Source organism: Manis pentadactyla, chromosome 18 (assembly GCF_030020395.1).
Source record: "Manis pentadactyla isolate mManPen7 chromosome 18, mManPen7.hap1, whole genome shotgun sequence".
NCBI lineage: Eukaryota > Metazoa > Chordata > Mammalia > Pholidota > Manidae > Manis > Manis pentadactyla.
Window position 1 is genome coordinate 17,192,027 of NC_080036.1, and position 27,370 is coordinate 17,219,396.

At 34.0% G+C, this 27,370-nt stretch overlaps 1 protein-coding gene across 13 annotated transcripts in view; it reads right to left on the bottom strand.

Annotated features, from left to right (window-relative positions):
• Positions 1-27,370, bottom strand: part of MEF2A (myocyte enhancer factor 2A) — a 156,742-nt gene that overhangs the window by 127,506 nt on the left and 1,866 nt on the right. The window lies entirely within an intron of this gene.

Consider the following 27,370-nt stretch of genomic DNA (forward strand, 5'->3'; position numbering starts at 1 on the left):
GTTCCTGGACTTGCCATGGTAATGAAGAAGGAGAAATCTAAGCTGGCCTGTGCATACAGTAAAACAACAAATTTGACTGGATCTATACTGTTGGAACTCAATCAAGAATTAGGAGAAGTGCAAATTGTAGTGCTCCAAAATCTTACAACTACAGACTATTTACTGTTAAAAGAACATAAGGGATGTGAACATTCCCCAGGAATGGGTTGTTTTAATTTGTCTGATTTCTCTCAGAGTGTTCAAGTTCAGTTGGACAATATCCACCATATCATAGATAAGTTTTCACAAATGCCTAAGGTGCCTAACTGGTTTTCTTGGTTTCACTGGAGATGGCTGGTAATTACAGGTATGCTTTGGTTAGGTAACTATACTCCTATTATGTTAATGTGTGTGCACAATTTAAATAGTAGCTTAAAACCTATACATGCTGAAGTTACTCTACAAGAAGATATGTCAAAGAAATAATCAATCTTCCCATGTTTTCTGCCGCCTGCTACTTCTATAGCTTTCCTTCTTCCTTCCTAATTACAACCCTTAAATAGAATTCGTGCCTCATATCAAATTTACCGAGTATCATAATTCTTCCAAGTGGTAAAGATACCTCAAGACAAATACTGGGCATAGAAGCTACAGGGCATAAATATGCAAAGAAGTAAAAAGCTAACCATTTCAAACAATAAGGCTTCTCTCTCACTTACCAACTTTACATTTCCCTGTATGGCCCCGGAAGATGACTGGTTAGCCAGAGACGGGTAAGATTCCTCAAGGGAGGAACAACCTAAGACAGGCACAGTCGCAGGGGGGGTCATCAGGTGAGAAATTGGGGATCAACAGAGGTGATGCTTAGAACCTCACCCCCCCTGTTCTGAGAGAAATCTTCTGCATACGTGGATGTTTTATTACCCTTGTCTAGCTTGGATTAACACATAGTCTACAGGCACACACCTGATCATCTACATTTGCTTTCTTACAACACTAAACTATGTTTTCTACCTTTACCTTGTATCCACCTACCACTTCAGCATTTTATTAAAATAATAATAATAAAGAGAGAAATGTGGTATCCACATATAAATCAAGTATAAAAATCAAATGAGTATTCATATTTGAACTGTTTATAGTTCATAATGCATGAGCAAAACCAAAAGTTTCTGTGATGACTGCCCTTGTACTGTTCACCATGTAACTTATTCACTATGTAAGAATTTGTTCTCCATGTAAGAACTTGTTTGTTAGGCTTCAGAAGATTGGAGACTGACGAAAATTAGGCTTGGGGTGGATTAATGATTGTGCATTGAGCATTGACTCCCCTATACAGAATTTTATTGTTGTTAATAACCATTTGATCAATAAATATGAGAGATGCCCTCAAAAAAAAAAAAAGTACACACTTCCAATTGTAAAATAAATAAGTAACCAGGATGTAATGTATAGCATAAGGAATATAGTCAAAATATTGTAACAACTTGGTATGGTGATAGCTGGTACCTAGAATTATCATGTATATAAATGTTGAATCACTATGTTGTACACCTGAAACTAATGTAATGTAATACTGTGTGTCAACTACCCGTCAATAAAAAATAATTATCTACAAAAAAAAAACAAAAAATCAAAAAAAACAAAGAGCAGATCATCAAGGGCCTGTGAGAGTATCAAGGGCAGTCTAAAATGGTGTAACTGGAGTCTGAGAAGGATGGAGAAGACAGAAAAAATATCTGAAGAAATAGGACAAAGAATTTCCAAATTTGAAGAAAACTGAACCCATATATTCAAGAAACTCAATGAACAAAAACTGGATTAAGAACAAAGAAATGGCATCAAAGTTCATAATTAATAATCAAACTGCTGAAATTCAATAATATAGAGAAAATCTTAGGCAGCCAAAGTAGGGGGAAGACATTTCACACAGAGGAACAAAGATGAGAATTGCCACTCCTTGTAGAAAGTACTACAAACAGCTTTAAAACAAAGGAACAACACCGTTAAAGTGCTAAAAAGAAAAAGCCTGTCAACAAAATCTACATAAAGCAAAAATATCCTTCATAGACAAAGGGAAAATAAATATTTTCAGATGAAAAAAAGGCTGAGAATCTGTCACCAGCAGGCCTGCACTACAAGGAACACCGAAAGAAGTGATTTAGGAAGAAATAGATAGCAGAATTGTACATCAAAGTGAACCCTAATGTAAACTATGGACTTAAGCTAATAATAATGCATCAGTATTTCTTCATCAACTTTAACAAATATACCATACCAATGCAAAATGTTAATAATAGGGGATATTGGAGGGCAGGGCGAGGGGGAGAAGGGAGAGAGGAAAGAAGAATATAGTTGACCCTTGAACAATATGGGTTCAAACTGCACAGGTCCACTTATAAGCAGATTTTTTTAAAATAAATACATTGGAAAACATTTTGGAGATATGTGACAATTTGAAAAAAATACTTTCTTTTCTCTAACTTACTTCATAGTAAGAATATAGTACATAATACATATACATATACAAAATATGTGTTAATCAACTGCTTATGTTATCAGTAAGGCTATCAGAAGCTTAAGTCTGGGGGTAGTCAAAAGTTAAACGTGGATTTTCCACGACATGGGGTCAGCACCCCAGCCCCCACCCCACATTGTTCAAGGATCAACCTTTTTTTAAAAAAGGTAATTCATTGTATAAAGCAACATAGCAACAGTGTACAGTAATAACAACATGTAGAATAAAATAAATGACAAAAATAGCACAAGGAATAAGGGGAAGAAATTGCAAATACATGTTAGTAAGGATATTTAATTATTCATAAAGAGACGAAAGTAGATTGCATTAAGTTCCAAGGTGCATGCTGTAAAACTACGTTAAAAGTAGAGACTGTCAGACTGGATAAAAATATCCACATTAATTGTAATGATACAGATAAGTGAAACACAAAATAGAAAATTGCAGGTTTGGGTCCAGAACACCACAACAAGTATCACAATAAAACAATCAAAGGAATTTCTGGTTTTCCAGTGCACATAAAAGTTATGTTTATACTATATTGTAGTCTATTAAGTATGCAGTAACATTACATCTAAAAAAATGTACATACCTTAATTTAAAAATACTTCATTGCTAAAAAATACTAACATCAACTGAGCTTTCAGGTAGTCTTAATCTTTTTGCTGGCGGAGGGTCTTGCCTTGATGTTCACAGATGTTGAAAGATCACAAGGGTGGCTGCTAAAGCCTGGGGTAGCTTTGGCAGTTTCTTAAAATAAGACAATGAAGTTGGCTACATCAGTTAACTCCTCCTTTCACAAACAAATTTTCTATACCATGCAATGCTGTTTGACAGCATTTTACCCACAATAGAACTTTTCTCAAAATTGGAATCAATCTCCTCAAACTCTGCCACTGCTTTATAAACAAAGTTTATATAATATTCTAAATCTTTTGTTGTAATTTCAACAATCTTCACAGCATCTTCACCAGGAGTAGATTCCATTTCAAGAATTCTAATTCCACTTCTAAGTCTAGTTCTCGTGCTATCGCCACGACACCTGCAGTTACTTCCTCCACTTAAGTCTTGACTCCCTCAGTCATTCATGAAGGCTGGGATGAACTTCTCCAAACTCCTGTTAATGTTGATATTTTGACATCTTCCCATGAATCATGAATGTTCTTAATGGCATCTACAATGGTGAATCCTTTCCAGAAAGTTTTCAATTTACTTTTGCCCAGATCCATCAGAGGAATCATTATCTATTGCAGCTACAGCCTTACGAATTTCTTAATTAAATTTGAAAGTCAAAACTATTCCTTGGTCCATGGGCTACAGAATGGATGTGGTGTTAGCAGGCATGAAAACAACACTGATCTTGTGTACATCTTCATCAGAGCTCTTGGGTGACCAGGTGCATTGTCAAGGAGCAGTAATATTTTGAGAGTAATCTTTTATTCTGGGCAGCAGGTCTCAGCAGTGGGCTAAGAATATTCAGTAAACCATGTTGAAAAAAGATGTGCTGCCATCCAGGCTTTATTGTTAACATTTATAGAACTCAGGCAGAGTAGACTTAATTTTTAAGGACCCTAGGATTTCAGAACGGCAAATGAGCTCTGGCTTCAACTTAAAAGTCACCAGCTGCATTAGCCCCTAACAAGAATCAGCCTGTTTTTTGAAGCTTTGAGACAGACATTGACCTTTCCTCTCAAGTTATGAAAGTCCTAGATGATAACTTCTTCCAATATAAGGCTATCTAATTGAAAATCTGCTGTTTAGTGTAACCACCTTCATTAATGATCTTAGCTATATCTTCTGGATAACTTTCCACAACTTCTACATTAGCACTTTCTGCTTACCTTGCACCAGAGATGTCTTCTTTCCTTAAACCTCATGAACCAACCTCTGCTAGCTTCAAACTTTTCTTCTGCAGTTTCTTCACCTCTCTCAGCCCCCATGGAACTGAAGAGTTATTAGGGCCTTGCTCTGAATTAGGCTTTGGCTAGGGAATGATATGCCTGGTTTGATCTTCTCTCCAAACAACTAAAATGTTCTCCACATCAGCAATAGGCTGGTTTTCACTTTTTTATCATTGATGTGCTCACTCACTGGAGTAGTACTTTTAATTTCCTTCAAGAACTTTTTCTTTGCATTCCTGTTTGGTGCAAGAGGCCTAGCTTTACGACCACCTCAGCTTTTGATATGCCTTCCTCACAAAGCGTAATCATTTCTAGCTTTTGATTTAAAGTGACAGACGTAAGACTCTTTCTTTCACTTGCACATTTGGGATCACTGTAGGGTTATTAATTGGCCTAACTTCAATACTGTGTCTCAAGGAATAGGAAGACCCAAAGAGAGACCAGGCCAGTCAGTGGAGCAGTCAGAACACACACACTTACCAGGTAAGTTCACCCTCTTATATTGGCAGCCCAGAACAATTACATTTACAATAGTAACATAAAAGATCACTGGTCACAGATCACCGTAACAAATATAATAATAAGAAAAAAACCTGCAATATTCCAAGAATAACCAAAATGTGACAGAAATACAAAGTGAGCAAAATGGTGCCAATAGACTTGCTCAACACAGGGTCACCATGAACCCTAAATTTGTTAAAAACACAGTATCTGTAAAGTGCAATAAAGCAAAGCACAATGACAAGTAATGCCTCTAAATCTACAATTACAGATTTCAACACTCCTTCACAATAATCACCGAAACAAGTAGAAAATCAGTAAAGATACATAAGACCTGAACAACATTATGAACCAGCTCGACCTACCTGAATTCTGTAACTCAGTTGTACATGTCTCTTGGTATAGTCAATAAGAGAGAACATATGCTGGACCATAAAACAAGACATATTTATAAGAACTGAAATTATACAAAAAGTGTTTTCTGACCACAAAAGAATTAAAGAATAAAAAATATATCGGAAAATTTTCCAAATATTTGGAAATCAACACATTTCTAAATAACTCAAAGATCAAAGAAATCATGAAGGAAATTTAAAAATACATTGTTGAACTGAATGTAATAAAACACATTATCTAATTATATGGAGTGGAGCTAAGGATACTCGTAAATTTGCAGTTTTCAAGTGTTTATATTAGAAAATAATGGAAATCTAGTACTAATATTCTAAATCAGCTTCCACTTTACAAAGGTAGAAATAAAACTTTAAAAGTAGAAGTAAGAAATGATAAAAGTAGATATTGGTGAAAAAGATGTAACAAACAATAGATAAAATTTAACTAGGTTCTTTGAAAAGAACCCTAGTTAGATTGGTCAAGAAGAGAGAAGACACAAATTACCAATATCAGACTTGAAAGAGAGGACATTGCTACAAGTATTTCAAATATTAAAGGCAGATTAAAGTAATTTTAAGTGCAATTTTATGCCAATAAATTTGACAACTTAAATGAAATTGACAAAATTTCTTGAAACATGGATTATCAAAAATGACACAAAAATGTCTGAATAACCCTCCATCTAACAAAGAAATAGAATTCAAAATCAAAAAGCTTCCCATGTCAAGTATAAAAACCAAATGAGTATTCATATTTGAACTGACTGTTTAGAGTTCATAATGCATGAGCAAAACCGAAAGTTTCTGTGATGACTCCCCTTGTACTGTTCACTATGTAACTTATTCATTATGTAAGAATTTGTTCTACATGTAAGAACTTGTTTGTTATGCCTCAGAAGATTGGAGACTGACGAAAATTAGGCTTGGGGTGGATTAATGATTGTGCATTGAGCATTGACTCCCCTATACAGAATTTTATTGTCGTTAACAACCATTTGATCAATAAATATGAGAGATGCCCTCTCAAAAAAAAAAAAAAAAAAAAGGACAGACTTCCAATGGTAAAATAAATAAGTAACTGGGATGTAATGTATAGCATAAGGAATATAGTCAAGATATTGTAACAGCTTGGTAGGGTGATAGCTGGAACCTAGAATTATGTATATAAATGTTCTACTACTGTGTTGTACACTTGAACTAAACTAATGTAATGTAATACTGTGCGTCAACTACCCTTCAATAAAAAATAATTATTTAAATCAAAAAAAAAAAAAAAAAAAAAAAGCTTCCCATGAAGAAAACTCCAGACCTAGATGGCTTCCCTAGTAAATTATTCAAAAATCTAAAGAAGATATAACATCAATCTTACACAAACTTTTTAGTGAACAGAGGAAGAGGAAACACTTCCTAACATATTTAATAATGCTTGCATAACCCTGATATCAAAACAAGGCAGGAAGACCACAAGGAAAAGAAAACACATACTAATATCACTTGTGTATATAGATGCAAATATCATTAATAAAATATTGCTAATCCAGCAATATATAAAAAGGAAAATATCCCCAATACAAGTGGGGATTGTCTCAGAAATGCAAGGTTGGTTTGGTATTAAAAAAACAATGTAATTCAATACATTAACATACTAAAAAAAGAAAAACCATTAATTTCAATAGATGTAAGAAAACATCTATTCATGATAAAATACCCATTCATGGGAGGAAGAGTGGGAGGGACCACTCAGCAAAGTAGGATTGGTGGAATCTTCCTCAACCCAAGGAAAGGCATCTACACAAACCTCAGCTAACATTATACTTACTATACTAATGGCAAAAGACTGATTTTCCCCCTTTATTATTGGAAACCAAGCAAGACAGCCCACTTGCATCTATTCACCATGGTTTCTATTCACCATTTACTGTAGGTCCTAAAAAGTGCAGTAAAGAAGGAAAGAGAAAGAAAAGTTACCTAGTTAGTAAAGGAATAAAAGCCTCCATTATTGGCACATGACATGACAACACACTTAGGAAATCACAAAAAATCTACAATAAAGTGACTGGAACTACAAAGTCAGTTTTGCAAGGTTGTAGGATACAAGTTCAATATTTTTTTAAGTCCTATTTCTATATTGGTAGTGACAAATGCAAAATTAGACTTTAAAAAAATACCACTGTCTTTAGCATCAAAAGTATGAAATATTTAAAAGATAACTTTAACAATGTATGTGCAAGACTATTATCCTGAATACTAGAAAACACTACTGACAAATTAAGGAAGATCTAAGGAAATGGAAAGATGTATGTTCATAGATCCAAATGCTTAATCAATATTACTGTAATACTGATTCTCCCCAAACTGATCTACAGATACAACACAATTTCAATGAAAATCCCAGCAAGTATTCTTGTAAAAATTCATAAAGGTAATCCAAAATTTGCAAAAATAATCTTGAAAAGAAATGAAATTAGAAAATACTGTGTACTGCTATTAAATAAAAACAAACATAAACCAATAGAACAGAACAGAGGATGCAGAAATAAATCCACACACTTTTTAAGATCATTTGATATTCAACAAAGGTGTCAAGATAATTCAATGGGAAAAGGAAAGCCTTATCAACAACTGGTACTAGAATACACGAATCTTCATATTACCTCAAACACAAAAAGTAATCCTATATGAATCACAGAATCACAGACCTATAGGTAAAAGCTAAACTATAAAACTTCCAAAAGTATATAAAAGACAAAAAAAAGTTTCACTGCCCCATATAAGACAAAGATTTGTCAGGCCACAAAAAGCAAGCTGAACTGACAATTGAAAAAATTAAAACTTTCTCTTTGAAAGACACCATTAAGGAGATAAAAATCAAGACACATATTGATAGAAAATATCAGTGAGAACAACAACAAAAATATCTACCCAAAATTAAATAAAGATCTCTTACAGTTTGTAATAAGAAGGCAAACCACCCAATCTTGTAGGCAAAAGATCTGAACACATATTTCACCAAAGATACATGAGTACTGAATAAGTAAAATAAAAAATGTTTAATATCATTACTCATCAGAGAAATGCAAATTAAAACACATATATATATCCACTAAAATGGCTACACTTAAAAGGCTTACAACACAAAATGTTGATGAAGATAATGGAAAAACTGCAACTTTCATTGCTGGTGGGACTGTAAAATCATACAGCTACTTTGGAAAACAGTTTCTCATAAGGTAAAACAATACCATATAACCTAGATCCCATTTCTTGGTATCCACCCAAGAAAAATGAGAGCATATGTCTACACAAAGGCTTGTACTCAAATGTACGTAATGGCTTTATGCATAATAGCTCCAAACTGGAAACAACCAAAATGTCCAAGAAAAGGTGAATGGAGAAACTGTCGTAGAAACACATAATGAAACACTAGACACAACAGTAAAAACAAACTACTGATAAACACAAACATGGCTGAATGGCAAAAACATTTTAGTGAGGGAAAAAAGCCAGACACTAAAGAATACATTCTGTATGATCTATGATTGCATTTATGAATAAGTTTGTGAAATTTTGAGCCACCACAAAAGAACACACAAAGATTCACAATTCACACGTTATTAAAGCCAGTCCTTAACATTGGAAAGCTATGTATGCATAACCAAAAGATTTTTGATTTTACAAAGTTAAAGACCAAGAACAATCAGCATTATCTTTTGAGTCTTAGTGTCCTCATCTATAAATTAGTACAGTAGTAGTTGGTATACTTGATAAATTTAGTTGTGAAAATTAAATAAGCATATTACGTGACAGCTCAATACCTGGCATATTAGTTTGAGCCAAGTGCTAATTACTGGGGCTTTTTAAAACTGATCATCATCAAAATCATTATAATTACTTATGGGGGGGGAACAATACATTTATAAAAAATAACCCAGAAAATGGGCAAATGAACAGATGGAGAATGCCCCACTGGAAGTAAATTAGTTAACAACATTCCTATTAAAACGTCATCACATTTAGAGTGTATATCAATAAGACCTTAATAAAAAAGATAAATAATTTTAAAAATAAAAATAAAAAAAGTCATCACTTTGTTCAAAATATCAGGGAGGCAAGGCAAACACTACTGCAAAAAGCCAAATTAAAAGTTTTGAAGTATATCTGCAATCATTTAGTATCTGATACTACAACTGAAAAAAATTACTACTAAAACCTTAAAAGGATAAACTTATCAGCACATAAGCAGACACTATGTCACAAGAAACAATATCCTAATATGTGAGTAAAATTTCACAGAAGCAAGCATTTAAGGAAAAGGGTGATTTTTAAGAACACATGAAACTACAGACTGTCCCAATTACAGAGGTATGAATGAAAGATGACATAAACTTAGTAGGTGTGAACAAAAAGAGCAAAGCAGGATGTAAGATGGACAGATGGGCAGAACATAATTAGGCACTATCTTGAAAGTAGGAAAGCATTTGAATTTAAGACAAAAAAAATGCAAAGATAAAAAGGCAAGACTAATTCTGCCTACTGGAATAACATGCAAATTCAGCCTCTGTGCTAGGTAAGGTTAAAAAGCTGGGTTCTTATACAAACCCCACTAAAACACAACCTATTATGTTCTTAGCTAGTGGACAGAGTGCAGAAGCATTTGTGTCATAATGTGATACTGTACTTAAGTCAAAAAATGCTCATTTTCCCCATGCCCTTATACCTACAACTATATTCCCCAAACTACTCATGATGCCCAAAACATCTCTTCACATAGCTTGCTCTTTTTTAAAAAATGTAAAACACAAAATTATATATATTGAGATGTAGTTCACATACCATACAATTCTCCCATTTAAAGTATATACTTGAATTTACTTTTTATATTCACAAGAATGTGCAACCATCACCACTAACTCCAGAACATTTTTACCATCCTTAAAAGAAACCTAGTACCCATTAGCAGTCTCTCCCTATTCCCTATCACCACCCCACACCCCAGCCCAGTCCTCAACAGTGGATCATCTAGGTTTTGTCTCTCTAGATTTGCCTATTCTGGATACTTCATATAACTTGAGCGATACAAATTATGGTCTTTTGTGTATGGATTATTTCACTTAACAATGTTTTCATGATCCACCCATGTTATAGCATGCATCCATACTTCATTCTTTTTTATTGTGAAGACATTCCTTTATATGAAAATACCATTTTATTTATTCATTTATCACTTGGACATTTGGGTTGTTTCCATTTTTTGTCTATTATGAACGGTGCTGCTATGAACACATACACAAGTTTCTGTGTGAAAGTTTGTATTCATTTCTACCTTTTTTTATTATTTATTTATTTTTATTTAGATATCATTAATGTACAATTACTTGAACATTATGGTTACTAGACTCCCCCTACTATCAAGTACCCCCAACTTACCCCATTACAGTCCTGTCCGTCTGCATAGTAAGATACTATAGAATCATTACTTGTCTTCTCTGTATATACTGCTTTTCCCATGTCCCCCCCCCACTACATTATGTGTGCTAATTGTAATTCCCCTTTTCCCCCTTATCCCTCCCTTCCCACCCATCCTCCCCAGTCCCTTTCCCTTTGGTAACTGTTAGTTCATTCTTGGGTTCTGTGAGTCTGCTGCTATTTTGTTCTTTCAGTTTTTTCTTTGTTCTTATACACCTAATTCTACCTTGTTTTTATAATAAAAAATTTAGTGTATAGATTTTTTCTATCTCACTTCATTCTGATATCTAACAACTTATCCATAATGATACACTTATTTAATTACCACAGTAATCAGGCATTTTATGTAAATTACTAATACCTACTTTATTGTTCCAAATTGTGACCCCCCAACCTACAATCAGCAACCATACTGACAATTTTCACATTAATATTTGCTATTAATATTTATTACATGTTCTGATGGTGATGTCATTCTTCAAGTGGAGGATGTGACTTCTCAAACATTGAAGTTTCCTCAACCCAACCTTAAGGACTGACACTCCCAGTATTCCTTCTCAGGCATACACTTATGAGAACCTATCACTTTTACAGTCCTCAACCACCCAAACTCCAATAATAAGCATATTTTGGCCACAAAAAAAAAGTTAAAAAAGGAGCACACTTTAAAATGTGCCACTATGCACTTAACGTAATGGCCAAATATACATCACTCTGATTAAACAGTTTGATAAACTGGCAAAGTCTATCAGCCATATATCCATATGAATAAGGACGATGGCCAGAATGCAAAAAACTTTTGGTCACTGTATTCATGATATTCTACAACTTCCTAAAATTTTGAACTGGAAGAGGGTTAGAGGTCTTTTTAGGACACAAGCTCTAAAATTTATGGACATGAAGTGGAATCCAGGAGTAAAATCAAGACTACTGATCTAATCCACATTAAAAATAGGGTTCTACCTATTTAAAACAAACAAGCAAACAAACGAAAAAAATCCATGGGAACAACTGGAAAAGAAGGAATCCAAACGTCCTTAACAGTATTTTGAAAGACAGATACCATAACTTGGGATTGCTCTTGCAAGTAATTTGATACTTATGAAGTGCTGGTTTGAACCTTAAAATAAAACAGAGAGAGGGTTTCAGATTCTCATCAAAGCATCATCTTTGCCTGTATTCTGATATGCCTTCTTAAGGAAAAGAGAATTGGGAAGAGTTATAGCTAATGCTCTAAGAACTGCACACTATTACCTGTTATATCTATAACACAGCCTAGGATAGTTGTAACAATTACAAATCACTATAATATTTTACATCTCTACTGAGTAGATCTATGGAAGTGCATGTGTCAAAATTTCATCTACTATATCTCACAGAGGAAAAAAAGGTTGAGAACTATTGACCAAGATCAGCAGGGGTAGAACTGACTGACACTCATCTTTTCAAAACCTTAGCTCAGTCCAAATCCTAGATTTGCACTTTTGTAAAGTATAAAATCTAGGGTCATTTGAAAGAGAGCAATTCAATAGATTAATTTACTATATATGTTTACTGAGAATCTACATGAAAAGGAAGTAAGAAGATCTATGACACAAGCATAAAATGCAATTTGTATATGTCTGCTGCCTTTAATATGTAAAACATGATAACTATGGTAAGACAGATACAAACAACTACAGGACATCAAAAACAATTTCTAATAGGAAGGAATTCTAATAAAGAATTCAAACAAGAATTCTAATAAAGAATTTCTTTATAAAGAGACAGCATTTGGTCTAGCCTGGGAAAGGATATCAAAAAGGGATATAGAAGAGGACAAAAGGATAATCTATCTCTATCTATGTCTTCTACTTGGAAGACATGTATTCCAACCAATTTCCTTCAAGCAAATTAAAGAACAAGCCTAGCACAGTGCTTTTTTGAAAAGTGATGTTGAACACTATTCTTTAAGGAACCAAGCATTGTTAATAAGAAAGGACATACACATCATCTTCATTATCTTGTATGAGTATATTAAAGAAGGCCTTGGTCACTTCCGAACTTAAAAACTTTCAGCAACTCTTCCTTACCTGAAGAGCAAGGTCTAAACTGCTCAACATTTGAGGTGCTCTACGATCTGGCCTCAAGCTTTCTTTTCCATTCTACCATCTTCTACTTCTGAGAAGCCCTCCAGTCTAACCAAACTGTTCAACACACACCTCTCCTTCTGTTTTAGCTCTTTTGCTCAAACTGTTTTCTCTACATGGAATATCTTCTCCACATCTCTGACAATAATACTTGACATCCAGCTCAAATATCAATTCTTTCAAGAAGCATTCCTGATAAACCTGAACTCTTTCTACCCTGAATCCCTATTCCATTATGTCTAAGATTTACACATCACTTGGTAGTTAATATAGCACAGTAATTAATGGAGTTTATCCTTCCTAAGTCATTACCTCCAAGAAGCAAAGAGCTCTATCTTCTGTGTGTTTCTATTTCAGAATCAACAATACAGAAATAATAGTTAAAGCAGTGATGATAGGTAAGGAATAGAGTCCAAAAGAGGAGGCAAGGGAGCAGGGCCATGGACATTGTTTTGGAGCTACCATATTTAACGAGTTAAAAGAAAAAGAGGAGGTCAATTAAAAAGAAAACAAAGAGCCTGTCAAACTATTATTTAAGACTAGTGGAAACTATGAAAAAATAAAAGCTTATAAATGAGGTTCCAAAGACAGACAGGTAGGCAAACGTACAGATTACCATTAAAACCATTAGAAACCAGGTGGCGAATTGGTTTTAACTCATATTATGAAAGATTCTTGATGTTTAAAGTCAATATGACTTTTAATTCTGGTTGATATTTTTACCGAAAAAAATGCATAATGACTAAACAAGTCAATTTGTACTCCAACAACATAAAACACTAACAAAAGATTTGTTAATTCTAGGGAAAGAAAGGTAATAAATACTTTAAGCAATTAAATTCCAGAATCAAGCATAAAGAAGTTCCATGCATAATTACAAATTCATGTTTAATTTCTCATGTTAAAAAGACAGATAAAAGCATTAAAGATAGAGAACAATTAACTTTAGATACAATAAGCAGATTTAGTATCATCTTATTGAACACATGAACAAGTATACAGTCAAGGAGTAACACCACACACACCATTTATTGTAATCAAAGGACAATTGTCAAGATCATAAAATAAAACTGAGAAAAGCAAGTGAGAATAGAAAAAGAATGAAAAGAGGTATATGTAGTTCAATATTCAAAGAGGTTAGTATCTAGCAGATAAACTCCCAAGTTTAGAAGTTACTGTCTCTGAATACTTGACATATTATACCGCTATCAGAGTAAATAAGTACCAGAGGAGCCCCTGGCTAAATATGGGGTTATAATTCCTTGATATTATAATAAAACCAAAGCATTCCCAGCATACATAATAGAAACAAACCTTTAAATTAATAATCTGGCTTTACAAAAAGAGCACTTAAAACTCTTGTAATAACCCAGAACTTACAAGAGTATTTAAATTTAATTCATTTATTCTACAAGGTACTTTCTGGAGTCTCTAGCTTACCAGTGGAAGCTGACTATCTCTGTCTTTTCCTAACTAAAAGCTTTGTAAGCACAGACAGCATATTCAGTAGATTCCCACTCCTCTTCCTGCAAAAGTAGAAATGTTAGCAAGGACAATGGTGGTAGCATATCTAAGTAACTCTAAAAATATTCCCCCTAAATCATATGAAAAAACAAGAAAGGAAAAGGAAATTCTACACAAAGCCATGCTTTCAGCACAGCCTGTAGACAAAGAACGCCGATAGCTGCGAAACAACTGTAAGTGAAAACAGAAAAATCACCAAATCCCAGTCAGGCTGTCTCTCCACTCCCATTCAGCCACAAGGCTTGGTAGCAAGGAGGCTAGCACAGGAGCCTAAAGGTAATTTTACAAGGACCACCAAAAATATTAAATCCACCCTAAATCTGAAAATATTAGTAGAGTGTCTGGGCAGATAAGAACACAGACTATAGCAAAGAGAATAATAAGTTCTGGTCATTTAGAAGAACTACTAGCTGCCATGAAAAGGGGCACAGCTTTGAAACACATAACTTCTGGCGTAGAAAATGGGGAAAAGCAAGGGGAGTATCCTTTGGCAATGGGATAGTAAAGGGAGAAAGAAAAAGGGGAAATTTTAAGGTTATGCAAGACCAAAGAGAATCATAAAACTGGAAGTCTCACGACCCTTCTCCAACCATTTAAAACAAATAAAAACCACTGAAGTAACAGGACTGTTTGGTACTGACAGAGGAGGGCACCATTAAACTGGGAATACAGTAAAAAAGAATCATAAAAACGAACAAAAGAAAAGTGAAATCCAGAAAACCATGAAACAAAAATGGGCAAAATATAAAGAGAAATTTAAAAAGCTGGCAATTCAAAAAAAGAAATTGAAAAAAGTTAAAAATTATTACAGAAATGAAGAAAAATTGCAAGGTACCCAAAAGAGAATTGAGTTAAATGAAACTGAGCGATGACAGTCCACCACATATGTTATAAGCCACATCTATCCACATCTGATATTATGTTTCATCTGATTTCAGGTAACTCTCTAACCACCACTTCACAATAACTCACAAGCCACAACCCTTACAACACACAGGTAAACAAATCTCCTGCCTTTTTCATAGTGAAGTGCCATGTTTACTACATATTTATGTATTACTTAACCATTTAACATATCTAAAATGATGATGCTGTTTCAAGAGGTATCTTAATTTCCTATCCTTTCACTGACAAAGTTTTTGGGTATTTTTTCCCCTAACTCCACTGATTCCACAAAGCCCCCAGTTTTTATTGCACAACTTTGCATAGCACAGTGATTTTTAGGAGCACATACATCACGTTACAGCAGAACTGACTGTAGAGTGTACATGTAGGTTAGCATACACAAATACATTTCTTAGCTCTGCTGAGAAGGCCTAGAAACAATGAGAGCCCAACAGGAACAAGCACACCTAGCACCTAGGTCTTGGTTTCTAAATGCCATCCTCCAATAAAAGGGGCCAGGGCTCCTTGGAAAAGAGGATGACTTTAGGGCTGGGACAGGTAAAATACAAGATGAGCCCTGAGTTCTAAGAGTACCAGAAAGTATGGAAGTTCTCAAAAAAGCATGGGGACATGTCAAAGGACACAAGAGTCAACCAGAAGGAGTTTTCAGTGCCCAAAGCTAGATAATCTGAGCAATAAAAACAATAATAATAGCATCAGATTATAACCTACAAAATAAATATCTTTGAGTCTATACTGATATAAATGATTGAATAAAGAAAGAAGAGATGAGATTTAAAAAATTTCAATTGATTAATGAAAAGGAACAGAAAAACTACAAAATCAGCATTAGGTAAATATTACACTAAACAAGTATCCCCCACTTTTTGAAAGCTCACATTACGCCACTTCACTTTTATGAAAGACCTACATTAGAACATATTTTCACTAACCAAAATAAATCCAAACAGGATTTTCTTTTTTACAAGAAAAAGCAAGCATAATGTTGTTTTGCAATGAGCCATTGCCGAGGCAGCACATACCCAAACAGCGAGAGTGGCACCACCAAAACTCCTTCCCTGACAACTACACACAGCTTCTCAGAATCAAGCAGCAGGAGCTTTGAACTATGTCTGTGAGCATTTGTGCTTTATCTCAATTTATTTTGGGCATCTGTTAGCAAGATGCATCCCAAGGTTTCAGAAAAGCCTAAGAGAAGTTATTTAGGGGGTCTCAAAACACTCATAACTTTTACATATAAATGAATGGTAACTGCCTCTTTGCTTTATGCCATTTCATCTTATAAAAGGTTTCATTTTAAATATTTCATTATAGAAGTAGATTCTACTTTCAGAAAGTGAGAAAAACCTGTAATTGTTGCAGATAAGTTCCACTGATGGATGCTAAAATGAGTGAAAATATAAGGAAAAAAGGAAATCAGCAGTCTTAAATTATCTCCTCCAAGATATTTATCATTTTCAAAGAGAATAACTGACTTTACAATGACTTTACAATGGAGAAACCAGCAGAGGCCACCCTAAGTGGCCTCAATATTGCCATCACCAATGAGATCCTGACATCATGTACCCCAGATATAAAATGCACCTCCTAATATGATATCATTACTTTGGTGATATTGCCAAAAATGTAAAACCTCAAATTATTCATAAGAAAGCATCAGAGAAACTCAAACTGAAAGACATTCTACAAAATAACGACCAGAACTCCTTAAAAGTATCCAGGTCATTAAGACAAGAAAGAATGAGTTAATATCACACCTGAGGAGACCATGACAAATAAATTCAGTATAAGATTCTGGATTGGATTCTAGAACAGAAAAAAATCATCAGGAAAAAACCTGATAAAATTCAAATAAGGTTTTTAGTTTAGTTACTAGTATGTCAATATTAATTTCCTGGTTTGTATAATTATATTATGGTTACGTAAGTTGTCCCAACATTAGGGAAAACTGGGTAGAGTATTACCAAATACTTTTTGCAACTTTTCTCAGTCTAACATTCCATAATTTTTTTTTTACTGAGTATAAAAAAAAGAGTAGTCATAAAATGATTACAAGGTTTTGCAAAAATTTACTAAGTAAGGACAACTACTATTGCAATTTAAAACGTAATTTATCAATAACATAATATCCCATCATTTTGTTCCAAAGTTAACATACAATTCATTATACTGGAAAGAACAGATAAATGTTGCAATATGATTATTTGTTGAGACATAAACTGCAGAAGGTATGCATAGTTCTGTATCATTTATAAAGTTGTAAAACATGAAAGATACTATATATTATTTAGTAATGTATATGGATACATAGTTTTTAAAAAAAGAATGAATGAAAAGAATAAATCTTTAAGATAATGACTATCTCTGAAGTAGGAAAAAGGGCAATGGAACTGTGAACCACTACATTCACCTTGCTAGATTGCTAGATAGCACTCATCACCTATTCACTTTAATTTTTGTATGCCTGTTATGTTTCATAATTGTTAGCCATTACTGAAAAGCATTGACATTTTTAGCTATCCAGGGCTATTAAATAGTCTCTCACCTTGTTTGGAAAAAAGGCTTTTAATATTGTGGTAGTTGATTGCTTGTTTCTTTGTTTAACTAGACAATCTTATGAGAACACTGAATTTTAAATTTTCCAAGACTAAACACTGAAAACCTTGAGATCATCTAAAACAGGGTCCTCTCTCTTAGGGCACACATGTCTGTAGGCTTTTTTCACAAATAAATCCTGTCAGCTACCTGGCCATTTCACTTTCATTCCTCTTTGAACCCTGTTCCATAGCTAAATCCTTAGGCCTTTATCACTGCCAGGAACTGTTCCACTTCAGATATTAAATATATCCCACTCTCTCACTATACCACTTTACCCTTCCAGGCACTCTCACAAGTAAACTCATTAACTTCTCTCAAGCCTTGCTCTTCCTCCTTTGCTTCCCATTTCGGTAAACTGCCCGTTCATTCCCTCACTTGCCCAAGCCATAAACCTAACCATCATCCTTAGCTCTTCTCTTTACCTTCCACATGCCTCCATCACTGAGCCCTTAAAGTCCACGTCCTATATATCTCTCAGATCCACTTATTTCTTCGGTCCTCATCCCACTACCATAGTCTAGGCCACTTTAGTGCTTTTAAATAGCCTGTTGTAACACACCCAACTAAATTATTCTCCTGCCTGAGAATTTTAACCCTCCCCAAACAGTTCTCCACATTGGAATCAATATTAGCTTTTTTCTTAATTTCCTCTCAGGTTTAAGATAGAATTTTCCATAGATAAGTACAAATTCCTTAACATAGCTTAAGGACTCTTCATAATCTGACCCTTACTTCTTCAACCTCATCTTTCACTATTCCCATGGTACCTGCCCTCTCTTGCACTGCCTGATCCATCCATACTTGAGTTTCTCCAAGCAATCCAAGCTCTCTAAGTGTATCTTTTGTCCTTAACACAGGTCTGGTAAACTCTACCCACGTCTTCACAAGGGTAAGCCCTATTCACTCTTCAGGCCTCAACTAAACTGAAGGTGTTACTTCCTCTTGATAAATTTTCCTGACCTCCCTGAAACTGGGTTACTCACCCCTCTGTGTGGTCCTACAGCACTATGCACTATCACATCAAGCACACAGCAAAGTGGATTATGACCACATGTATGTCTATAATGCCATCTGACTGTAAAAGCCGAGCCCATCCACTAGTATTCCTCTAACCTAGCCCAGTGGACTGAATGAAGAGGGCAATGAAGACCAAACTTACCTAGATTGCCAAAGTAACACAATGCTTATAAAGAATAAGAAGGTCATAACTCCTGGCTAAAGAGCACAATATTCTTTCCACTATACTTTGTGGTACTTTTTTGCTTTCATAAACAATTCAATGTTAATTAGGTATAAAGCAAGTAATGTAAGGTTTAAAAATACCTAGATATCATCTCATTTTATAATTAAAGTGATGCCCAGAAAATGTATTACTTGCTGGAGAACAAACACTGTAAACAGCACTGCCAAGATTAGGTATTTTGATGTTCCTTAATTACATATTTTAATCTTAGAGATTAAGTTTTATAACTTTTTTAACAGAAAAATAAAGTTAAAATTTTTCACTTCTTCAAGAATAACAAAGTTATTGAAAACAAGATAAGTGCATCACCAATTCACTTACAAGTTTCCACAAACTACCTAAAATGTAATAACAAACATAAGAATACTTAATTATGGTGTAAGAATAAAAAGATAGTATTGAGTCATTATTATAATTACATATTATATTATAAACAACTATGGGTATCAATCATATTCAATGCATTATGGAACATATTCACTGAATATACAAAGAAAAACAGGATTCCGATTCCCAAGAAGCTTAAAATATGTTTTGGAAAAAAAGACCCAACCATTGACATAATTAAATAGAAAAATCGGGTGAAAGTAGTCATTTAAATTGTTAACACTTTCAAAAGACTTTCTTCTAAGGAGTTCCAGGAACTTAAAAGAGAAATTACAATCTACTGCCTGAGAAATCAACATAAACTCAAAATTTCTTAGCTTGGCCAGCTGAAAGGGCTCTAAAACAAAGAAACTCCATTATCAAAGAGCATACCCATTGCCCAGTCCTTGGTTTCTAAATATGCTTACTCAATAAAAGAAACCAGGACTCCTTGAATAAATGGCTGATTCTAGGACAGCAGCAGGAAAAGCAGATGAGCCTGGAATACCTTCTTGTCCTAAAAGTAAGGAAGTGCTCCAAAAATGACAGGAACATGTCAAAACAGTCAATGAATTAAGTTGAAGGAGCTCCCACTGACCAAATCTGAGTTAATTTGGAACATCAAAACAAATACTGACAGTATAACCTGCTTAATAAAAAAGAATCTACAGATTTATATTGATAGTAAATAAGCAAAAGAGAAGGAAAAGTTCTTTACAATAGAATACTATGCCAATTAATAAATGTAGAAGGAAAAATAGAAAAGTACCAATCTGTAATAATAACTGTAATAAATAACTCATTCAGGCAAGAATCATCAATGAATGCTAAAACCATTATGAGAATATTTTAGAGAGAACAAAATATTTACATAGTCTCAAAGTGTCTCCCAACATATTATTCAACAAGAGGACAATGATAACTTTTATATGGAGAAAACTAGCACACAGACCTTAACTAAGTGACCCAAGTAACATATTGCCTCCTGAATTGATACAACTGAGGATACCATTGATTATGTAGTATTACTGCCAAAAATGCATAACCTGAATGTAACAAAGTAATACGACAAATCCAAACTGATAGGCAGCTACAAAAGGCCTGTACTCTTCAAAATTATTCACGTCAGGAAAAAGAAAAAAGGTCAGAAGACTGTTTCAGATTAAAGGAGATGAGGTATGACAGCCACAAGGCAATGGATACTATTCAATTAGCAAAAATGCTATTAAAGGATATTATTGGCATAAGAGATGAGATTTCAACATGAACTGTTTAGTTATACTATCAATACTAAATTTATTAAATCCATCTTACTATGATATACTTTGTTCTTAGGAGGTATCAGCTGAAGCATTTAGGGGTAAAGGATCACCATGTGTGCAACTTGCTCTCAAATGATTCAATAATAAAATAATAAAAGTAATACAATAATAAAAGTAAGTACAATAATATAAGTAAGTACAATAAAAAGAGAAAGAAAAGGAAGACAAAGAAAAGAGGAAGAAGATTCTACAAAAGGATTCCTTCTATTACATCACATATTATGTTCAACAACACTGTATGTTTAAAATGTGGTTTCCTTGTTAGCAAAACACACATGCATTAATACAGCGTTCCACGTATCCCTTGGATGCACCTGTGATTTTTTGCTTCAGATGATATGCCTCTGACTTTAACTAAACAAATTCCCACCTTTAGCATACCCCAGAAGATGCAATCAAGGAGCTTTAAACTGTAAATAAAATAGTAACCTGTTTCCAGACTTTGGGGTACTCTGCAAATACAAATAATGATAAAGCAGATGTGCCAAAATGTTAACAACTGGTAAGTCTAAGTAACAAGTATACGAGGTCTTTGTGCTATTTCTGTAACTTTCTTGTTTTTTTTCCAAAACAAAAGTTAAAAAACAAACACACAAACTTCTGCCAATAATAAAACCTTACTTTGGGGAAACTGAGCCATTTCTGAAAAAAGCAAATCTTAACTCCATATTATTCTCTCCCTTTCCCTCATAATGTATGTCAAATTAGTTTAACATCATTAAAAAAAGAGTTTTTAAATATCAAAATAAACATTTTGATAAAGTCCCCAACCCACAAATGGGGTGTTCCAAAAGCAGCTTTGTAAATGAGCTGTTTAGAACATGGAATGATTTTCACTATTACAAATAGTGGTTAGGTTCCTAACCATAAAAGCTCTTTAATAAATTTTCCTTAGCAATACAGTTGAATTAGTACTGTATTTCATGTTATATTAATACTATGTTAAATTGCAAAGTTCCCTCCCCCAAGCCTTTCTGAAATGAGAAACAAGCTGGATAAAATGAAGGGATGGAATGGAGGGGATGCCGGTTAGTAAGGAGAAACTAGTACCTAGTTACAATTTCTGATCGTTTTTATAGGGATATGCATTTCAAACTGAAAATACAGCCCTCAGAAAAGATAGCTACTCACTACCCAGCAAGAAGGCAAAATGGAATCTCAGAAAATGCCTCTTATGCTCAACAGCTCTGGTATTTCTGCCCTGACCCAGAATGCTGGACATTATGTTAATAAGTATAGAAAAATGCATTAGGTAGGATTTTATAGTCTGGAAAGTACCTTTATAATTTTTAAAGTCTGAATTGGGAAAACTGATTTGTGGTTGGTCATTTTAGTTAATTAGGACAACTTCCACTCAATTCTGTATTTACTGAGCATTCAATTTGTACCATGATTTACTGGTGGGTACGGAGCATAGAAAAAAGAGCAGGATATTCTTTGACACAGGAACTCGACCTAGCAGAAGAGAATTATATTAATTACAATACTTTATTCTAAAATGGGTTTTACTCTACAAATAGTGTGTATATCAGGAGCAAGGGAGAAAACTCTTTCTCTAGAGAAATTAAAATTGGTATCACGTAATATTTCAGCTACAGCTTAAAGAATAAATAATTCAATAGGTATATGAGCAAAGGAGCATTCTAATTCTGGCAAAAAACATAAAGATACAGAAGTATTCATTCCAATATTTAGTGTTTTCCAAGTGCCAGACAGTATACTAAAGCCTGGGGATACAGCTACTAACAAGACACAAGGCCTCTGCCTACATGGAGTTCACATTCAGCTAATGGAGAAAGACCATAAATAAGCAATAAATAAGCAAACAAGATACGTACAAATTATATTAAGTGTCTTGAAGGAAATAAATAAGATGCGTGAGAGAACTGAGTGCCATATAAAACAGGATGGTCTGAACGAGGAAGTGAGAAATAGACCACGTTCCAAAGGGTTTGCCAACATTAAAAGAGTGTCTCAAGCCAGTAGTACAAAACGTGCAAAAGACCCTAAGATAGACAAGGACATAGAGAGTGTGGCTGGCATCCAATGAATGAAGGGATGAATGATGAGGAGGAGGAAGATCGTTCAGAGCCATTCGAGCCATGGAAAGGAGTACAGACTTCATTTCAAGAAGAATATAAGTCACTGAAAGATTTTAAGCAGAGGTATGACATGATTTAGGCCCTTAAAATGATCCCTAGGGCTGTGTGAAGAAAGAATTTGTGAGAAGCAAGAAAACAAGATGCATAGTTAAGAGGCTACTGCAGTAATTCATGCAAGACTTAATGATGCCTTGAAATAAAGAGGTGGCAGTAAAGATTGTGTGGTGGACTGGCTCAAGATAAAATCTGAAGATACAAAAGAATGTATGAAAGGATTGGATTTGAGAGAAAAGAACCCAAAATGGTATCAAGCTTTTGGCTTGAGTACTGCCATTTACTGAAATAGAGAAGGCCAGCAAAGACACCAAGGTTCAAGGGTAGGAAGGAGGAATAAGATTGGGGGAGAGGAATAAATAGCTGTATTTTAGTCATATGGCTAATATTATGTTTGTGACTCCAACTAGGATTCCAAGTGAATATCAAGCTCAGGAAAATTCTGGGTTAGAAAAATAAAAGTGGGAGTCATCAAAATGTAAATACACGGTATAGCCTTTTCAGGGAACACCAAACAGTTGTCTTAACTGTGTCACAGAAACCTAAGGGTAGCTTCTGACAATGGGCCTGGAAAGAAGGAACAGAATCATGCTATGAAGTGAACCATGACTAGTAATGGCAACAACACTAGTAGTAATGATAGTAAGAGTAGGGGAAAAATTATTGCATATTAGGTTCCAAGCACTGTGCTAAAAGCTCTATAATACACATCTCATTTAATTTTCTCAACTCTATGAAGTAAAGTTATAATCATTATTTTACACACTGAGCCTCAAGAAGACTGAAAACTTGCCAAAGAACACAAAGTACTAGAGTGGATATTCTAACTTAGGCAGTCTGATTTTAAAGGCCAATCACTTATCCCTTAAATTACTTCCTCTACTGATTTTGTATGCCTTCAAACTTTTTCTGAAAAAAGAATGACCTTAGGATTTGAATTTTAGAAATATAATTCCAGTCTCTATTGTAAAAGAAGAATTGCTAGGGGTGGTGCTAAGAGGTAAGACAGGCAAACACAATATTAGTTCTTTCAAGCACAGCCTGTTTTAATAAGCCAATAGTTACAAGTTACCTTACCAGGTAAGTGAAGAGTATCCCTTTGCTGCAACGGCGACAAATCATTCCTCAAACTAATCCAATTCAACCTGCATAAGCATGTTGCTGGTAACAAAAATAACCTGGTAAAAAGGTCCAGCCCATGTAGTATAAATTTACCATTCATTAACAAAATATTTCTCAGAACATGAAACTTTATTGTTGGTTGAATTTTTTTTAAGCTGACAGATTAAAGTTTACATTTCTGTATAAGGAAGAAAATAAAATTAGTATTGATTCAAGACAACCACAAAAAGATGTACCTTGGTTGATATTTATCAGAAGTCTGATCAACTAGAGTCTCTTTTTCACCCATATAACAGATCCTCTGGCTTTCACGATTATCAATTATTAAACTGATGAAGAAATAAATTACCTGTTGTCATACCAATATTCAAATATTTTTTTCAATTTATATGCCTGGGATTTCATCTTGAATGATTACTAAGACTACTCAGTATTAGATAAAATATTAAGCTCAGTAAGTATCAAACTCAGTAAATACAAATAATTTAAATCAGTAAATAACAAAGATCTCTATAAGAAATATAGTATTTATTAAATATGTGCCAACACATATCCCCTGCTATGCATGAGAAATTAATGGGTTTATATCCTTTATTATAATGACTTGGACACAGAGTCTATTTAGTAAAGAGTACCAGATATAAAGAGTTCCACTTAAAATTAAAGAGTACCAGATATAAAGAGTTCCACTTAAAAAAAGTATAGATTACCGAACAAAGAAAAGCTACTTTAAAATATACTTATTTCAGATAGGATATAAAAATACTTTTCTAATTTCAATTTTTCAAATTACCATACTTGCAAACACTTCCACAGACAATTCCTGAATGATGCGTTTCTCAAAGCAGAGAATATTTAACTTTTTTTTTTTTTAACTATTTGGGGACATTTTGGAGGTAGCATCAAATAATGATTGCGAGTCAAAAATCTAATATATAACAGCCAATCAAACATTTTATGTATAATCTGACAATGAAGTTAAGATTCTGGAACATTTTACTCCAAACAAATATATGAGCATTCTCCTTCATTTATATATTATACAAAATTCTTTTGGTCACAGACACTAAGTGTACAGGTACTGGGTAGAGTACCTATGTAATCCTCATAGGAAGGAAGGGATGTATAGAGGAAGGGATGAAGGGAGATCAAACAATACACATTTTTATATATTAAGCTTCAAGCAGTGTGCTAGGGACTTTCACATACATTATCTCATTTAATTCTACAATTCCTTGGGGCTGATAGTGTAATTGCTTCCCATTTTGCAGAAGATGCCTAGCTTTTCCAGTGGTGGAGCTGGGACCTGAACCATGATCCGATGGCAAAGTCAAGCAGCCTTCCTTTATGAGGACTTGCAAAGCAGCAGGACATGTGGAGGAGTTCTTCAGCTGGAAGAAAGATTCTGAGTGGAAGCCTGATTTGATTTTCCATATTTACACTTCTTTTATTACTTAAACATTGAGAGGGCACCCACTTCTCGATTTACTAAGAATGTTCAGATTTTTCCTAACTAGAAAAAAAGCAATGGTTATCATTTCAATTCACACTACAGTATTTTCATCATCCCATCACTGATAAAAGAAAGCATCAGACAGACTTTGAAATATTCACATGTACCTTGACTTTATCTTCCAAAACAAAAGTAAGTATTTGGTCTCATTACATTCTGAGAAAGAATATCTGAAATTAGAAATGTCCACAGAAAACCTAGGACCGTCATCATTATATGTTACACTAAATTCCTCCTGCCAGACTAAAGGCAGCAAAGGGAGGAAAAAAAGGTGGCTTTCCAAAACCTGACTGACAAGCATGCTATTTCCTCTTAACAAAGTTGCTGACAGCTTCCTTCTCCTAAATCAGAACACAAATGTACAAAAAATATTAAATCGAAATATTTCTAATTTCAAAATCATGTTTTAATAAATATTTCCATAATTACTTAACCACTCTCAGAATTCACTTTAGTATTTCTTTTGGTAACCACACAATTAGAATGATGTTGCTATTGCCCGAATATTGATAAAAATAGTATTAACCTGCACTGCATTCCAAATAGGAAAGACAAAGCTGTAATGCAATGGCTTTGAAAAATAAATCATCACCATTTGAAACAACTCAACATCTTTCAGAATATTTCTAACTGCATTTACAAAAAACAGTATTTGTCACACATATCCACTAAGCAAACATAAAAACCCCAAGAATATGGAGATTATTCTCAAGCCATAATTCAATATGGTGACAATACAATTATTATTTCTGAGCCCCAAGGGGCTATTTTCCCTCCACTGAACACCCCCAACCCCTCACCTCAACAATGTAGTTAAAAAAAAAATTTTTGCCAGAAAGCAATTAAGGAATTAAATATGTTATCACCTCTGTTCCAGTATAAATAAAAGCATAGTTTTATATTTAACAATAGTGTGAATTAACTGAAATAGATAAGCAAATATTTGTGTTTAAAGAGGTCACTATTACTTTGCAATCATTGATGCTTTAGTAAGTAAGTTTCTACTGGAAGCACTCTTCCAACTGAATTTTTAATTTAAAGACTGAGTCTATTAAAAAGCCAGTTTTATCTCTTCAGAGTATTTACATTATTACGCCACCATTAGCACAACTTTTTATAACTGCTCATTGAGAATTAAAATTCCAAAATCAATTAGTGCATCACCACACAAAACTAACCTTAATAACACACGTGTTTATTATGTTTGATATAGTCTAAAACTGGCATCCACTTTAGTGAAAGCCCTTTTGCCTTTTTTCCTACAACAAAAGTTGCCAACAAAAGAAGTAAGAATAAAGACGGTGACCACTCCAAAAATACACCAAAAAAGGCCCAAACTAAAAAAAAAAAATGTACATACAAAAGCCATAATAGCACAATATAGTTATTTTATCCTCACTTCCTAAATCCATACTAAAATAAATGCCATTGTTGTGTTTTCAAAAAAATTTTTGAAGCTTGTTTTGTTTACCTTTTCCAGACTGTTCAAGTACTGCCAAGGTAACAGATTTTAAAACTGACAACTGGAGTCCTTGGCAGTTGCCAAAACAACACAGCTGGATTCTTAAAGGGAAAGTACTCTTGTGTAATGTACACCTAATTACAGCTTTAGAGAACTGTCTCTTCGAATAGGAATAGATGATACAACCCATGCGGGAAACATGCTGCGCTAAAAAAACCTGAAAATTTTTAGATACTTGTTTAATATATATATATATATATATATATATATAT